Source organism: Lolium rigidum, chromosome 3 (assembly GCF_022539505.1).
Source record: "Lolium rigidum isolate FL_2022 chromosome 3, APGP_CSIRO_Lrig_0.1, whole genome shotgun sequence".
In the NCBI taxonomy this organism is placed as follows: domain Eukaryota; kingdom Viridiplantae; phylum Streptophyta; class Magnoliopsida; order Poales; family Poaceae; genus Lolium; species Lolium rigidum.
Window position 1 is genome coordinate 71,433,731 of NC_061510.1, and position 16,228 is coordinate 71,449,958.

Genomic DNA, 16,228 nt, shown 5'->3' on the forward strand with positions numbered 1-16,228 from the left:
CTTTTCTTGTAGTGTGGAGTATATCTTGAATATTTTGCTGTTGTAGGTAACATGTTTAGTGAGCTTGCATGCTTATTCTAAGTGGTATAAACTAGTTTTTATGCATGATTAGTACTCTAGCAAGTTCCTATGGTAGTTTCCCTCAATTATATGTCACCAAATCAAATTTTATAATGTTTGTTGAAAAATTTCAGAAAAGGAAGATGGATAATTGTAACTTTGGACAAGTGTTTGAAAGAGAGACAACAAGCACGGGGAGGCCCTCGAGGTCATCCACCCGATTCGAGCAATCCTATAATGAGGATCTCATCGCACCAAGCTTCGCACCCGAAGAGGACAATGGAGTCCCTAATGCTGCATCCTTCCCATGTTATGACTTTTTGAGTAATGCAGGGTTGTTTGATGATTTCTTGACCCTCGTCGGTAAGGCAGGCTTATCCACCTATGTGGGAGATGAGAGTGAGAAATACTACACGCTCACTAAAATCTTTGCGGAGAGCTTCAAGTTCAACAATAAGCACTTTCGCCCGACAGTTGCATTCAAGATCTATGGTAAACCTATTACTATGAAGTTGGAAGATTTTTGTGCTGCATTGGATATTGCCCCTGTAGGTACAGCAAGGAACATCGAGGACAACCCCAAGGAATTGTTGGAACTCTATCGAGGAATCATCAATGATGATTGTCGCACCATTCAGCGTGGCAAGATAAGAAACATTCAACTCCCCGCCATTAAGTATTTTGCTTATTACATCGGTACTAGCATTCTTGGTAGGGAGAACACTAGTAACATATCTAGCTATCATCTTGGTTTCTTAATTGTTGCACTCACTGGGGACACGCCTTATCATCTTGGTGCTCTTGTTGCTCGCCGCTTGTCTAACAAGGGGCCTATATTTGGAGGAATTATTGCTTCGCACGTTTTAGCATATTTAGAGCTTCCTCTTGACCCTACTGATGTAAAAATAACTCCTATGAGGCTCGATATTGCTGCTATGAAGAGTCATCAATTTGTTACAACCGACTCTAGTTTAGATAATATTGTCTATAGAATATTGTTTGCTGACGGGGAAGAGAGGGAAATCCTTTTGCCGCAGCCAGATTTGCTCAGTATTGACAGGAAACCATGGTCGCGCACTAAGGAGGAGGTGGATGAGCAATTGAGATACAAGGCTTCCACCAGCAGCATGACTCCGAGGACGCCGAGCCCTCCTACGACTACACCGTCACGTATCCGGGTGCTTCTTCCAACGACATACCGGAATATGATCCATCTTCGTCGTACTACGGAGGTGCTACTTCATGGGCACCATGGGATTGATCTCCACTTAGGCCAAAAGCCTAAGCTTGGGGAGAGGTATACCGGCATCACTCATTCTTTGCATATTATGGTTGCTGGATACTTGTATATACTTGTTTAGTTTCTTTGAGTGGTTTTCTAATGAGAGGAAGATGATATTTGGGGAAGTGCTGCTTGAAAACAGATTCTGGACTGTTACTAAAAAAATTTGTGCGCACAGCCAGAATGTTATTTTGAGCTGCCAATTTTTTTGCATGTTCCCCAGATTGTTATCTAACTTTCATTAGTTGAACACTTTTCAAGCTGAGCAGCGTAAGATTTTCTTTAAAATCGATTATCGTCATCATCTGTCAAGTTTTGGCAGATTTCTGCCATCTTGCTTTTCTGTGTTTCTTTTAGTTTTCATTTTCGTGTTCTTGCTTTGTTTCTTTCCTAAAACACAAAAGGACCAAAAATATTTCTGTTGTTTCTCTTCACCTTTTGTTTATCTTGGTTTCTTGCTTTTATTTTGCTTTATTTGCTATCGTTGGTTTGCTATAAGAAAATCCAAAAAGATTTTGCTTTGTTTGCTTGTTTCCTTTTGTTCTTGTCTCCAATTCGAAAACACCAAAAATATTTGCTATTCTTCTTTGGTTTTGTAAAGTTCATTATGAGTACAATGGTCTTCGGTGGCTGGAGCGTGGTTTTCATTTCCTATTATTCAAGCTACACAAGTGAAAAGGCAATAATGACGATATACGACAATCCGATTGTGGTGAGAGGCTGGTATGAACTCTATTTGTTTTCATTTTTGTACATATACTCATCCATGTGAGCATGCTTAGTTGGTTCATGTGAGGTATATGTCATTTAAGAAAGTCTAGTAGTTCATGATCTCTCATGGTTAGCTCCAATTTATTAATATGAGTAGCATGTCATACATATTTGCTTGCATTGTTTTATTCATAGATAGGTATGACATTGTGGTATCCTCCTCTGAATAATTCTCTTGAATCAACTTGGCACATGCTCACGCATGCATATGACTGAACAAATGTCAATTAAGCCTCGATGATTTACTTTACCTCGCAGTTCTTGTATCACTTTTATGCCTCCGTTTATTTATTTTGTCGCAAGCATGATTATGACGATTCTATCGCTCTCTTGATTGTCGCTTCCCAGCCTATTGGTAGCCTTCACTTGTACCGAGCGGGAACGCTGCTCGTGCTTCCAAACACATGAAAACCAAGTTATTCCAGAGTGTCCACCATAAATACCTATGCATGGCATTTCAAACCATTCCAAGTAAATTCTCATGTGCTACCTTTAAAACCTTCAAAATGCTTCTCAATTTGTGTCAATGTTTTATAGCTCATGAGGAAATATGTGGCGTTTATCTTTCAATCTTGTCATTTACTCCTGACAGACTTTCATAATGGACTAGTGGCACATCCGCTTATCCAATAATTTTGCAAAAAGAGGCGGCAATGGGGTTCCCGACCCCAATTAATCAACTTTCATTAATAATTCTCTTCACATGTTTTGCCCCGATTCATCGGTAAGCAACTTAAATTGCAAATAGACACTCCTCCATGGTATGTGATTGATGGAAGGCACCCGAGGATTCGGTTAGCCATGGCTTGTGTAAGCAAAGGTTGGGGGAGTGTCATCCATAATGAAACTAAAATACGTGTGTAAACAAAAGAGAAGAGGGATGATTTACCTTGCTGGTAGAGATAACGTCCTTCATGGGAGCCGCTCTTGAAAGTCTGGTTGACGAGGTAGTTAGAGTACCCACTATCATTCGTTGACAACAATAAACACCTCTCAAAATAATTTTACTCTTGTTTTTAAAAATGAAAAGCTCTAGCACATGTTAATCCCTGCTTCCCTCTGCGAAGGGTCAATCTTTTGATTTTACATTGAGTCTCCATCCTTTGTTTGAGCACTTCCTTGAGAGCACAACTGTCATTCTTAGTATAATATGCTTGTCCCAAAATGTGATTAACTGTGGTATAACTTTGATGCTTTTATCTTTGATAATCTCTATTTCCAGTCTTCTCATGAACCTCAAAGGTGCCCAAGCATTTATGTTTTGCTGTACAAATACGGGCAAGCGAGATACCACTTTATCATATCATTCTATGAACATTGCAATCCTGCTGATAGACATGATTCATGATGCTCATTATTAATTTGTTGGTACCTTTTCCATGATTGACATAGCTATTAGATGATTTTATTTGCATGTATCTTATTATGAACTCGCTTAAGTACTTGCCATATCATGAGAATATTTACATCATATGAATAAATGTGTTCGTGAAAGTTCTTTTATCGCACTCGGTTGACAATCTGAATTGCTTGAGGACAAGCAATAAGCTAAGCTTAGGGGAGTTGATACGTCCAAAACGTATCTAATTTCCCGAACACTTTTGCTATTGTTTTGCCTCTAATTTGTGTATTTTGGATGCAACTAACACGGACTAACGTTGTTTTCAGCGGAATTGCTCCGGTGTCTCGTTTTTGTGCAGAAATCCAACTTTCGGGAAAATCCTCGGAATTTATGCGGAAGGTCCTATTTTCCCGAGAATATTGACGGAGCCGGAAGGGCAAGCCGGGTGGGGCCCGAGGGCCCCACACGCTAGGCCGGCGCGGCCCAGGAGGGGGCGCGCGGCCCTAGTGTGTGGCGGCCTCGGCTGGCCCCCGACGCCCTCCTTCGGACTACTTATTGCCTTCGACCTAAAAACGCACGGGGGTTAGTCGAAATCGCCAGAAACCATCCAGTATGCCGCCACCGTCGCGAAACTCCGTCTCGGGACCAGAAACTCCATTTTGGCACGCCGCCGGGACGGGGAATTGGAGGAGATCATCGCCATCATCATCACCGACGCCTCTCCATCGACCAGCCATGTTTCCCCCATCCATGTGTGAGTAATTCCCCCGTTGTAGGCTGAAGGGGATGGTAGGGATTGGATGAGATTGGTCATGTAATAGCATAAGATTGTTAGGGCATAGTGCCTAGTGTCCGTAATTGGTACTTTTATGATATTGTTGCAACTTGTTATGCTTAATGCTTGTCACTAGGGCCCGAGTGCCATGATCTCGGATCCGAACATGTTATCAATTCATTATGATATTCATTGCTTTATGATCTTACCTTCAAGTTGTATACACGTATTGCTGTCCGGAACCCGAGGCCCCAAAGTGACGAAATTGGGACAACCGAAGGGGATGGCGGTGATATGAGGATCACATGTGTTCACGGAGTGTTAATGCTTTGCTCCGGTGCTCTATTAAAAGGATCACCTTAATTTCCAGTAGATTCCCTAGAGGCCCGGCTGCCACCGGCTGGTAGGACAAAAGATGTTGTGCAAGTTTATCATTGCGAGCACGTACGACTATATATGGAACACATGCCTATTGATTGATTAGTACTTGGACACCGTTTTATTATTATCTGCAAATGCCCTGCTTTGAATGTTACATGAGTTTCTCTCATCCATGCTACGCCCGTTCATCCATCCCTGTGCCAACAGTATTTTAATCCTGCTGTTTACTATAATCACTACTGCTGTCTTTGTTACTCTGTCTTTGTTATTTCACTACTGCTATCTGCTATAAAGCGTTACTACCGATAAACTCTTGCGAGCAAGTCCGTTTCCAGGTGCGGCTGAATTGACAACTCCGCTGTTAAGGCTTTCAAGTATTCTTTGTCTCCCCTTGTGTCGAATCAATAAATTGGGTTTTACTTCCCGCGAAGACTGTTGCGATCCCCTATACTTGTGGGTCATCAGCAACATACAAGATTTATGAAAATTCACTTTCAAACCTGTGGAAGAACTAAAGTCCTGCAGAGCTACCTTGAGCACAGATAATTGAGCACTATCAGCAGGGACAATCAACAATGTATCATCTGCATATTGTATAATTGGAAAGTCTGGATCACCAGTTTGAATAGGCAATGATATAAGACCCCTCTGTAATAAATCATTCACCACTGACTGTAACAAATCTGCCCCAAGAACAAATAACAATGGAGAGAGTGGGTCCCCCTGCCTAACACCCCTTTTACATTTGAACTGCTTTCCTGGAACTCCATTGATGAGAACTGAAGAAATACCAGATTCCAAAATCATCTTGACCCAAGCAATCCACTCCTTACTGAAACCTTTCTTCCTTAAAATTTCATAAATGACCTCATGCTCAATAGTGTCAAAAGCCTTCTCAAAATCAAGCTTCAAAATGACCACTGGTCTCTTTGAGGCCTTACACTGATGTATATACTCAAATGTCCAGGCAAGACAATCATGAATGGTTCTACTTTTAATAAAGCCATACTAGTTTTTATGTATGCACTGTATAATAACCTTCTGAAATCTATCAGCAGCCATTTTAGTGAGAAACTTCAAGCAACAATTTGTCAAAGATATGGGTCGATAATCATTCACACTCTCAGCTGACTGCTTCTTAGGTACTAAAGAGATATAGGAAGTATTAATATGTTCCAAATTTATACTGCCCTGAGCAAACTCAGTAGCCATATTATAAAAATCATGCTTAATAATATGCCAGCATTTTTTCATAAACAATCCATTGAATCCATCAGGCCCAGGAGCCTTCTCTACTGGCATACTTTTTACCACCAAATCCATTTCCTCAATAGTAAAAGGAGCTGCTAGATTTTCAAGCCCATCCACCTTGCTCAAAAGAGCATTTAAATCAAATTTCATATCAATTCCCTTAGAGGACCCCATTCGATCTTTATAACAATTCCATACCATACCAGCCATTTCATCATGATTACTCGACACTGCCTTCCATCATCAGAAATCAAAGAAGCAATACTATTCCTGTACCTCTCTGTTGCCATAGCATGAAAGAACTTTGTATTTTCCTCCCCTTGTTTCATCCATCTAATGGTGCATCTCTTCTTCCAGTACATGTACTGTGCATGCAAAAGTCGTTCTTGATGCAGCTTTACCAACTTTCTGAAATTTGCCTCAGGTGTGAAGAGATTCCTATACTCTTCTAAGTTATCAAAGAATAGGATAACCATGTTGCATCTAGCAATTAGATCCTTTAACTTAGACAAACTCATTTTCCACTTCTTAAGGCTTGCTCTAAGCCCCTTAAGTTTCTTGACAAGCAAAGCTGCAGCATTTGCTGCTCTATAATCCTGCTGCCAAGCAGCAGCAACACATTCTAAAAACCCAGGCTGCTCTGGCCAGAAGTTCTCAAAACGGAATAAATGTACTTTTGGAATAGATGTTTGTATTGGAATAGATGTTTGTATGGATACATTGCAAGGAACATGATCCGAGGTGGTTTTAGCAAGTGGATGTACCGTGGTATTAGGGTAAGAATCCGTCCAATTAACTGACGTGAAAAACCAATTAAGCTGTTCCAAAAGTGGCTCATTTTGCATGTTCGACCAAGTAAACGATCGTCCTTTAAGTGGTAGTTCAATTAAACCCAGATGGCTGATAATCTCATTAAAAAGAAAAATATCATTGAGGTCCCCACCAGACCTATTTCTGTTGTCTTGTGAGCGAATAAAATTAAAATCGCCCATGAACAGCCAATCCTCGTCATCAGGCACATTCAAATTATAAAGCCATTGCACAATATTATCTATTTCCTCCCCCTGACATGGACCATAAATATTAACCAAAGTCCATTGCTGATTGGAGTGAGTGGAAGTAAATTTTATAATTATTCCAAATTTCTGTAAATCAATTAGAACCCCAGTAAACACTGCCGAATTCCAAACTACCAACATTCCACCCGATGAGCCCACCGAAGGAGAGCAGACAAAATTATCAAAACGTCGTGGACAAAACCCTCTTATCAATTTACGATCGAAAGATTCTTTCTTTGTCTCTTACAAACACAAAATAGCACAGTTACTTTCTTCCATTTTCTCTCTGACTTTTAGCTGCTTAGCTTCTGCATTGATCCCCCTAATATTCCACCCCAACACTGACCAAAAGCGACAATCCATTATCCAACCCATGACATGGACCAACTTAATGAGCTATGATACGTCTCCGACTTATCGATAATTTCTTATGTTCTATGCCATATTATTGATGATACCTACATGTTTTACGCACACTTTATGTCATATTCGTGCATTTTCTGGAACTAACCTATTAACAAGATGCCGAAGTGCCGATTCATCGTTTTCTGCTGTTTTTGGTTTCAGAAATCCTAGTAACGAAATATTCTCGGAATTGGACGAAACAAAGACCCGGGGGCCTATTTCGCCACGAACCTTCCGGAAGACCAAAGAGCATACGAAGTGGGGCCACGAGGTGGCCAAACCACAAGGCGGCGCGGCCAAGGGGGCCCGCGCCGCCCCGTGGTGTGGGCCCCTCGTCGGCCCCACGACTCTGCCCTTCCACCTACTTAAAGCCTCCGTCGCGAAACCCCCGATGCGAAAAACCATGATACGGAAAACCTTGCTGAGACGCCGCCGCCGCCGATCCCATCTCGGGGGATTCGGAGATCTCCTCCGGCACCCTGCCGGAGAGGGGATTCATCTCCCGGAGGACTCTACACCGCCATGGTCGCCTCCGGAGTGATGAGTGAGTAGTTCACCCCTGGACTATGGGTCCATAGCAGTAGCTAGATGGTTGTCTTCTCCTCATTGTGCTTCATTGTTGGATCTTGTGAGCTGCCTAACATGATCAAGATCATCTATCCGTAATACTCTATGTTGTGTTTGTCGGGATCCGATGGATAGAGAATACCATGTTATGTTAATTATCAAATTATTACATATGTGTTGTTTATGATCTTGCATGCTCTCCGTTACTAGTAGAGGCTACGGCCAAGTTTTTGCTCTTAACTCCAAGAGGGAGTATTTATGCTCGATAGTGGGTTCATGCCCGCATTGACACCGGGACGAGTGACGTAAAGTTCTAAGGTTGTGCTGTGTCTTGTTGCCACTAGGGATAAAACATTGGCGCTATGTCCGAGGATGTAGTTGTTGATTACATTACGCACCATACTTAATGCAATTGTATGTTGCTTTGCAACTTAATACTGGAAGGGGTTCGAACGATAACACGAAGGTGGACTTTTTAGGCATAGATGCGAGTTGGATGGCGGTCTATGTACTTTGTCGTAATGCCCAATTAAATCTCACTATACTTATCATGCCATGTATGTGCATTGTTATGCTCTCTCTATTTGTCAATTGCCCGACTGTAATTTGTTCACCCAACATGCTTTTATCTTATGGGAGAGACACCTCTAGTGAGCTCGTGGACCCCGGTCCATTCTTTTAATACTGAAATACAAATCCGCTGCAATACTTGTTTTACTTGTTTTCTCTGCAAACAATCATCTTCCACACAATTCGGTTAATCCTTTGTTACTGACAAGCCGGTTAGATTGACAACCTCAACTTGTTTCGTTGGGGCAAAGTACTTTGGTTGTCTTGTGCGGGTTCCACGTTGGCGCCGGAATCTCCGGTGTTGTGCCGCACTACATCCCGCCGCCATCAACCTTCAACGTGCTTCTTGACTCCCTACTGGTTCGATTAAACCTTGGTTTCTTGCGAGGGAAACTTTCCGCTGTGCGCATCACACCTTCCTCTTGGGGTTCCCAACGGACGTGTCAACTACACGTATCAAGCAAATTTCTGGCGCCGTTGCCGGGGAGATCAAGACACGCTGCAAGGGGAGTCTCCACTTCCCAATCTCTTTACATTGTTTTTGTCTTGCTTTATTTTGTTTACTACTTTGTTTGCTGCACTTATATCAAAACACAAAAAAATTAGTTGCTAGTTTTACTCTATTTACTGTCTTGTTTGCTATATCAAAAACACAAAAAAAAAATTAGTTACTTGCATTTACTTTACCTGATTCATCATGTTTCCTCTTAATTTTACTGTAAAAGATATACCTGTGGGACAAGCGGAAATTCAAAACGAAACTCGGGTCCAGATGATCCCTATATCTGGACCAATCAATTTCATCGGGATCTGGGAGCAGACAGTATAGTTTGCAGTATTCTGATCCGTATATCAATTATTCAGCAGTAGCCTGGCCCACGTAACGACCTCATTTAAGGCCCATCCGGCCGTTGTCCAGCACTCGGTCTAAGATGTTGCCCGACGAACTGGACCGTCGTGGACCGATGTGATACGTACCTGCACTTTGCTGCCGTGCTCGCTTTCCGCCGCAGACTCGCTTGTCAAAGCTGTCAATCTTGGCCATGCATGCATCAGTAGGTGCAATATGAGATGTGTTTTGTGCGGCTAGTGCTACAGTACAAAGGCCTTTCGCATATATAGAACGCAAGCCAAACTTTTCCTCCCACTGGTTCGACTTTCGAACTGGTCGCCACATTCAAAATTCGAACATTTGCATGCTTGCGTGCTATACAGTTGTTCCATCCTGCTCTGAATACAGTATTACAGACCATCTTACCATCATGCGAACAGAGAGTTGAAACATGGAGCATGCCACCTGCCAAATTGATTTAATGCTGCACCAACGAAGGAGCCTAAAAAATGCATAAATTTCACATATATTCCTCCGTTTCTCCCTCTGGCGTGGCACACTGTAACCGACAAATGCCTAGACAAGCCACACACTGAACAATTTTATAATTCTTCGGAATTAGAGTCCATAAAACGGTACATACTGTACGAGTTAAACATAATCATGCCGCTAAACAAGACATGGCTAGGCCCCTAATTTTCCCACACCTGGAGTACTGGAATGCCTGTTTGTGAAATTTTTACCTGCAGCCTGGTCACGCTGGTAGTGCTGCATGTGCTCCGTAAGCACATCCCTTGCATCCCTCTGTCCATCTCTTCATAATATGTTCAGTAGGTATCTCCGTTACTCCAACATCGTCCATCACCTGCAACGGAAACCTCATATTCAAACATCATGGCTAGATCAATCGGTAAGAAATCAATAATGCAAACCAGTCCAGTTTTCAATCTGACAGGAACATACCTTCAATGCATGACCACAAAGCAGTCACATGTGTGCAAACATTCCACACTCGCACTCGAACTCATCCCCATCATCTAGCATCTTCACATCAAAAACAACTCTGCTCCAAGGCGTCTGTGTGTGTGTGTGATCCTGTAAAGCTTGTTTTTTCTCTACCTCCTCTACCTTGTATGCACATGCTTGGAAGATCATCTTCCCAAATTGCTCGAACATTACTCTCGTGTATATCTTACTAGCATGTCTTTCTATTGTATAATTATATCGCACAACAGCCCCGCTCTGCCCAGAAAAGTTATAACATCAGATGAAATGCTACATCCTATTCATCACTAGTCTCCCTAGTTGAGTCAATTACACAAACAAAAATTTACTTACAACTTTGGTTCGCTTTGCTTCGTATCTTTCATCTGCTTTGCGGTCATACAACAACCTCATGTATTGTCGTACAAACATGTGCATGGAACACCCCTTGGGTATATATTTCTTCAGCATACTGTTCGCACTCTCACTTCTCTGTGTGCTTGTCATTTTTGCACAGAAAATTTCCTTAAAATAAGGCTTAGCCCATTTCTCTCTGATCTCATATAATTGCGTCATATGATCATGTGCTCTCAGCTGGTACTTTTCCAGAAGTAAATCCCATGCCTCGTCAAACTCATCGACCGTCAACATGTGATTTACAACTTTGTGGAACTCCGCTCGAAACGCATGACGTCTCGTGGACAATGGGCCTAGGGACTCCCTCGCCTTCTTCAGCACATGCCATTTGCACCAACAGTAGGTTGTGTTCGGCAGAGCCTTCTTTATCGCGACCTCCATGGCCTGAGATACAACAGGCCATTTTATTTGCCCTGGTCTGCACACATTTTATTTGCCCAAATACATCAGAGCAGTGATCAAAGGGAAACCAAGCTATTCTGCAATGCATAAAACAAAGTGAAATTACCCATCAATATGGTTTGAGGAGGAACACCTCCCATTATGCGGTCGAACTCTGTAAACACCCACTCGAAGCTCTCTACCTGCTCATTACATACAATGAGCCCAGCTAAAATTACACTCTGAAAATGGTTATTAACCCCGACGAATAGACCGAATGGCATGTCATACAAGTTTGTTTTGTATGTCATGTCAAAGGTAATTACATCACCAAAATATTTATACTACAGACGGCCTGCTCCTGTTGTCCACATGAGGTTCCCGATCCTTGTATCTGAATTAGCCTTGACTCTGAACACGAAATCTGGGTCCTTCGCACCAATCTGGTCAAAAACAACAATTGTTTTTCTTACATCATCATCAGCTTCTTCTTGGTTAATCTGTCCACACAAATTCGGCTAATCTGTCCACACAAATTCCGCAGAGACCACTTTGCGAAAGGGCGGCTGTCAACACTTCCAAAGAAGAGTCCAATAATGCTGACAACCTATGTTTTTTTCAAAATGTGACAACCCATGTAATGTACCAACCATTACATGTTTTACCAAGTCCTTGGTGAACATATTTATGTTGTTATCCCTAACCTATTTCGCCAAGTGCTTAGTGAGCATATCTATATGCATGTGCGACGGCCAGAATGCTGTCTCACCGCATGTCTCAGTCAACGAGTGATTGCGAGTCACTCGGTGCTCCGTAATGTACCAACCATTGTCTGCAGGCCCCAACAGCCGGATCATCGCAGTGCATTCACAGCGACAACACCTTGTATTCTCAGCTGTTGGCTTCCCCTGCAGCACATGACACCAGCAATTTGCACATCAATGATTCTTATACACCACCACAAGCACAGAAGCAATCAAATGTGTAATCTCGACCCTCACCAAGCACCTGCAGGCGGTCTCTTGCATGCATTTTATCTTCTCTGAGTTTAACCAGCTCTTTCCATATCTGATCCCAGAACCATGTTTCCAGGAATACAGATTATAGAAATCGTATGCCCCACTTAGTAAGTCAAAAGTTGTACCCAGGCAGGGGTCAATGACCCCGTCTACCAACTTCTCTGCGTAACACCGGACCTATTTCTCCAGTCCACTCTGCCGATCCACGCAATCTGTTCTATCTGGTGGTGCACGGCCGACGCGGACTCTGCAAAACAGATTTGTGTACACACATTTCAGTACACACATGATTACAAAATTCAGTACTAAAAGACCGCCAGCGACATCTGGTTAGAAATACACCCACATCAGTTTGATGCAGCCACACACATCAGCATTGCTCAGCACACGGGGCAACTACTCGCGAAAAAATAGCAAGCAGAGAAGCCATTTCTCTCTCTCTCTCTGATACTAATTCCCATCTCATGAAATTTCGATTCCATTTTTATTAATAAAATATAGGGCTGGCCTTTAAGATAGGATTCCATAATTGCAAATTATTTTGTAGGACTCAAAAAGAAAGCAATAAGACTGAAAAGTGGATTTTAGACCTGGCTGACTGACATGTTTACACACATACCCAGAACAAAGCCCAGTTACAGAATTGAACGCAACTCAGCATACGACCTATTTCAATCTTACAAGCATACACACATAACACGATCGTGAGCCATTTGGTATGGAAGACAAACTAACTAAATTCTCATGCACCTTCTTTTTCTCCCAGAAAACAAACAGTCCACCAAAACATTTTACGTGACGCCCACATATGACCTCAAAAAAATGCATTAATTCGAGGGTAATAACATAGACACAGAACATGATCTTGTCGACTGCTGCCGTATCCAATATTTTTTTTACGAGTTGCTACAGAATCCAAACTAATTGCAAACTAGTTTCAATGCCTCTAAATTTCTTTACTCCGTTTTCTAGAAAATAGACACAGATTTATGATGTTTTTACAGAGCCATCTTCATTTTTTTTTCTCATATGCCATCTTATTTTGAGTATAGATTACGGAACCAGACTAAAAAAAATCAATACAGCCTACCTCTTCCGCTCTTCGTCCAGCTGGGCAACTGTGGATTCGCGTGCCCAGTCAATTCCGCGTAATCAGCGGGTACCGCACCTACCATCCCATCTATTCCGTCAGCTTCATCGTCCACACGACTCCTGTCCACAAGGTTCCCAAGCATCGGCACCCCCGCCGCCGCCGGGCCAGCGTTGCTGCTCACCGAGTCATCCCCTTGCAAACTGAGCATCGCTGCCTCAGCTGGATACGGCGCATTGTTAGGGAGACTACGATTCAGTTTGGAAATCGGAATTTAGCACCATCCCATGAATCCATACCGTGCCCCCAAAAGATGTGGAGGAAATACATGGAGGAAATTCCCAGAGCACTGCGTACCTGCTAACCGGATCCAGGGAAAATCCATGCATCCGCAAAATCCTCAACTCCTGGTGGCCCCCACTGCAAAATCTCTCCGCCGGCCGCACGCGAAGGCAGAAGGTAACAAAAGGGGGAGCGTCAGCTATCTGGATCGGTCTCGAAAACGTCATTTACTTCGGGTTCACCAATTACGCGATCTGGCTTCCACACCTGGACCAAAGGTCCTGCATCGCCTTCCCAACATGTCCTAGTGGTCCAGCATCCACTACCTACAGCGCGTGAAACTCACCGTCACCTGACCCTAGGCCCACTTCACTTAATTCCCCGTATTGCGCTCCGTCTCTCGTTTTCCTGCATGCCGTATTCGCATTGGAAAAGGTTCAGTCACACATCCCCACATGCAATTCAACGGTTCAGATAAAGGGATCATCTGGACCCATGTCCCAAAACGCCTCTCCCTGGGACAAGGGTCTATAATTGGAAGAGATAATATAGAAGAATTTTTCACCCATGTTTGTATGCATGAAGATCTTAAAGATATACCACTTGCAAAAGCTGTCCCTACATATGAAGATGCCTCTGTTTGTTTGGTACGCATGATGGAAGCTAGATTTATTAGTCTCAACCCCATGATACAACACATGTTTCTTACACTTTCTGATATGGAGCGGGGAGAGAAGAGAGATTTTGTTCTAAAAGTCTTATTGCGAGAATTTGAAGATATAGCTATAGAAGCTAGAAAAGTTTTTATTAAGCATAAGAGGCTTGGCTTTTATACCGACTTTAAAAGAACACTTGAAAAAATGGATATGTATAGACTAAAATACACTAATAATGCTAATGATGATGGGAAGATTAAAGCACCAATACCATGTAAGCTCCTAGCAATACATGAAGCTCTAGAAAATAATTATGCTTGGCTTGTTCCCTGAAAATTTGTTTGATGAGAATAGCAAGCCTAAGACTAATGAAAAGGGAGCCTCCGAAACTTACATAGATAATATACAATGCATGGTTGAGAAAACTCCCAACACCCCCGGTTATGATGTTGATGCTTCATCTCTCGATGTTACTTGAGATACACTTTCTCGCGCCTAGCCGAAAGGCGTTAAAGAAAAGCGCTTATGGGAGACAACCCATGTTTTTACTACAGTATTTTTGTTTTATATTTGTGTCTTGGAAGTTGTTTACTACCGTAGCAACCTCTCCTTATCTTAGTTTTATGTTTTGTTGTGCCAAGTAAAGTCTTTGATAGTAAAGTAAGTACTAGATTTGGATTACCGCGTAGCTACAGATTTCTTTGCTGTCACGAATCTGGGTCTACCTCTCTCGTAGGAAGCTCAGAAAATTAAGCCAATTTACGTGCATGATCCTCAGATATGTACGCAACTTTCATTCAATTTGAGCATTTTCGTTTGAGCAAGTCTGGTGGCCTAATAAAATCCATCTTTACGGACTGTTCTGTTTTGACAGATTCTGTCTTTTATTTCGCATTGCCTCTTTCGCTATGTTGGATGAATTTTCTTGATCCATTAATGTCCAGTAGCTTTATGCAATGTCCAGAAGTGTTAAGAATGATTGTGTCACCTCTGAACATGTGAATTTTTATTATGCACTAACCCTCTAATGAGTTGTTTCGAGTTTGGTGTGGAGGAAGTTTTCAAGGATCAAGAGAGGAGTATGATGCAATATGATCAAGGAGAGTGAAAGCTCTAAGCTTGGGGATGCCCCGTGGTTCACCCCGCATATTATAAGAAGACTCAAGCGTCTAAGCTTGGGGATGCCCAAGGCATCCCCTTCTTCATCGACAACATTATCAGGTTCCTCCCCGAAACTATATTTTTATTCCGTCACATCTTATGTACTTTGCTTGGAGCGTCGGTTTGTTTTTGTTTTTGTTTTAGTTTGAATAAAATGGATCCTAGCATTCACTTTATGGGAGAGAGACACGCTCCGCCGTAGCATATGGACAAATATGTCCTTAGGCTCTACTCATAGTATTCATGGCGAAGTTTCTTCTTCGTTAAATTGTTATATGGTTGGAATTGGAAAATGCTACATGTAGTAACTCTAAAATGTCTTGGATAATTTGATACTTGGCAATTGTTGTGCTCATGTTTAAGCTCTTGCATCATATACTTTGCACCCATTAATGAAGAAACACTTAGAGCTTGCTAATTTGGTTTGCATATTTGGTTTCTCTAGAGTCTAGATAACATCTAGTATTGAGTTTTGAACAACAAGGAAGACGGTATGGAGTCTTATAATGTTTACAATATGTATTTTATGTGAGTTTTGCTGTACCGTTCATCCTTGTGTTTGTTTCAAATAACCTTGCTAGCCTAAACCTTGTATCGAGAGGGAATACTTCTCATGCATCCAAAATACTTGAGCCAACCACTATGCCATTTGTGTCCACCATACCCACCTACTACATGGTATTTATCCGCCATTCCAAAGTAAATTGCTTGAGTGCTACCTTTAAAATTCCATCATTCACCTTTGCAATATATAGCTCATGGGACAAATAGCTTAAAAACTATTGTGGTATTGAATATGTACTTATGCACTTTATCTCTTATTAAGTTGCTTGTTGTGCGATAACCATGTTTCTGGGGACGCCATCAACTATTCTTTGTTGAATATCATGTGAGTTGCTATGCATGTCCGTCTTGTCTCGAAGTAAGAGAGATCTACCACCTTC